The sequence below is a fragment of the Triticum aestivum genome, chromosome 7A (genome assembly GCF_018294505.1).
Source record: "Triticum aestivum cultivar Chinese Spring chromosome 7A, IWGSC CS RefSeq v2.1, whole genome shotgun sequence".
Classification (NCBI taxonomy): Eukaryota; Viridiplantae; Streptophyta; class Magnoliopsida; order Poales; family Poaceae; genus Triticum; species Triticum aestivum.
In genome coordinates, this window is record NC_057812.1 from 9,262 (window position 1) to 12,676 (window position 3,415).

The window sequence follows — 3,415 nt, forward strand, 5'->3', positions numbered from 1 at the left end:
GGGGGGGCGCCGGCCCCCTAGAGATCCATCTCAAGGGGGAGGGGGCGGCCAAGGGGGGGACTTGCCCCCCAAGTCAAGTGGGGCGCCCCCACCCCTAGGGTTTCCAACCCTAGGCGCAGGGGAGGCCCAAGGGGGGCGCACCAGCCCACCAGGGGCTGGTTCCCTTCCCCACTTGAGCCCATGGGGCCCTCTAGGATAGGTGGCCCCACCTGGTGGACCCCCGGGACCCTACCGGTGGTCCCGGTACAATACCGGTGACCCCCAAAACTTTCCAGGTGGCCGAAACTAGACTTCCTATATACAATTCTTTACCTCCGGACCATTCCGGAACTCCTCGTGACGTCCAAGATCTCATCCGGGACTCCAAACAACTTTCGGGTTACCGCATACTAATATCTCTACAACCCTAGCGTCACCGAACCTTAAGTGTGTAGACCCTACGGGTTCGGGAGACACGTAGACATGACCGAGACGACTCTCCGGTCAATAACCAATAGCGGGATCTGGATACCCATGTTGGCTCCCACATGCTCCTTGATGATCTCATCGGATGAACCACGATGTCGAGGATTCAAGTAATCCCGTATACAATTCCCTTTGTCAATCGGTACGTTACTTGCCCGAGATTCGATCATCGGTATCCCAATACCTATTTCAATCTCGTTACCGGCAAGTCACTTTACTCGTACCGTAATGCATGATCCCGTGACCAACCACTTGATCACTTTGAGCTCATTATGATGATGCATTACCGAGTGGGCCCAGAGATACCTCTCCGTCATATGGAGTGATAAATCCCTGTCTCGATCCGTGTCAACCCAACAGACATTTTCAGAGATACCTGTAGTATACCTTTATAGCCACCCAGTTACGTTGTGACGTTTGGTACACCTAAAGCACTCTTATGGTATCCGGGAGTTACACGATCTCATGGTCTAAGGAAATGATACTTGACATTGGAAAAGCTCTAGCAAAACGAACTACACGATCTTGTGCTATGCTTAGGATTGGGTCTTGTCCATCATATCATTCTCCTAATGATGTGATCCCGTTATCAATGACATCCAATGTCCTTGGTCAGGAAACTGTAACCATCTATTGATAAACGAGCTAGTCAACTAGAGGCTCACTAGGGACATGTTGTGGTCTATGTATTCACACTTGTATTACGATTTCCGGATAACACAATTATAGCATGAATAATAGAAAATTATCATGAACGAGGAAATATAATAATAACCATTTTATTATTGCCTCTAGGGCATATTTCCAACAGTCTCCCACTTGCACTAGAGTCAATAATCTAGTTACATTGTGATGAATCGAACACGCATAGAGTTCTGGTGTTGATCATGTTTTGCTCGCGGAAGAGGTTTAGTCAAGGGATCTGCGACATTCAGATCTGTGTGCACTTTACAAATATCTATGTCTCCATCTTGAACATTTTCACGAATGGAGTTGAAGTGACGCTTGATGTGCCTGGTCTTCTTGTGAAACCTGGGCTCCTTGGCAAGGGCAATATCTCCAGTGTTGTCACAGAAGAAGGTGATTGGCCCCGACGCATTGGGTATGACTCCTAGGTCGGTGATGAACTCCTTCATCCAGATTGCTTCATGCGCTGCCTCCGAGGCTGCCATGTACTCCGCTTCACATGTAGATTCCGCCACAACGCTTTGCTTGCAACTGCACCAGCTTACTGCCCCACCATTCAAAATATACACGTATCCGGTTTGTGACTTAGAGTCATCCAGATTTGTGTCGAAGCTAGCGTCGACGTAACCCTTTACGACGAGCTCTTCGTCACCTCCATATATGAGAAACATATCCTTAGTCCTTTTCAGGTACTTCAGGATATTCTTGACCGTTGTCCAGTGTTCCATGCCGGGATTACTTTGGTACCTTCCTACCAAACTTACGGCAAGGTTTACATCAGGTCTGGTACACAGCATGGCATACATGATAGACCCTATGGCTGAGGCATAGGGGACGACACTCATCTTTTCTCTATCTTCTGCCGTGGTCGGACATTGAGCCAAGCTCAATTTCACACCTTGCAACACAGGCAAGAACCCCTTCTTGGACTGATCCATATTGAACTTCTTCAATATCCTATCAAGGTATGTGCTTTGTGAAAGACCTATGAGGCGTCTCGATCTATCTCTATAGATCTTGATGCCTAATATGTAAGCAGCTTCTCCAGGGTGCTTCATTGAAAAACACTTATTCAAGTAGGCCTTAATGCTATCCAAAAGTTCTATATCATTTCCCATCAAAAGTATGTCATCCACATATAATATGAGAAATGCTATAGAGCTCCCACTCACTTTCTTGTAAAAGCAGGCTTCTCCATAAGTCTGCATAAACCCAAATGCTTTGATCATTTCATTAAAGCGAATGTTCCAACTCCGAGATGCTTGCACCAGCCCATAGATGGAGCGTTGGAGCTTGCATACCTTGTTAGCATTCTTAGGATCGACAAAACCTTCCGGCTGCATCATATACAATTCTTCCTTAAGAAAGCCGTTGAGGAATGTCGTTTTGACGTCCATTTGCCATATCTCATAATCATAGTATGTGGCAATTGCTAACATGATTCGGACGGACTTCGGCTTCACTACGGGAGAGAAAGTCTCATCGTAGTCAACCCCTTGAACTTGTCGATAACCCTTAGCGACAAGTCGAGCTTTATAGATTGTAACATTACCATCCGCGTCCATCTTCTTCTTAAAGATCCATTTGTTTTCTATCGCTCGCCGATCATCGGGCAAGTCCGTCAAAGTCCATACTTTGTTTGCATACATGGATCCTATCTCGAATTGCATGGCTTCAAGCCATTTGTTGGAATCTGGGCCCGCCATTGCTTCTTCATAGTTCGAAGGTTCACCGTTGTCTAACAACATGATTTCCAGGACAGGGTTGCCATACCACTCTGGTGTGGAACGTGTCCTCGTGGACCTATGAAGTTCAGTGGTAACTTGATCCGAAGTACCTTAATCATCATCATTAATTTCCTCTCTAGTCGGTGCAGGAACCATAGTAACATCTTCCTGAGCTGCGCTACTTTCTGGTTCAAGAGGTAGTACTTCATCAAGTTCCACTTTCCTCCCACTTACTTCTTTCGAGAGAAACTCTTTCTCCAGAAAGGACCCGTTCTTGGCAACAAAGATCTTGCCTTCGGATCTGAGGTAGAAGGTATAACCAATGATTTCCTTAGAGTATCCTATGAAGACGCATTTTTCCGACTTGGGTTCGAGCTTTTCAGGTTGAAGTTTCTTGACATAAGCATCACATCCCCAAACTTTTAGAAATGACAGCTTAGGTTTCTTCCCAAACCATAATTCATACGGTGTCGTCTCAACGGATTTAGACGGTGCCCTATTTAAAGTGAATGTAGCTGCCTCTAGAGCGTATCCCC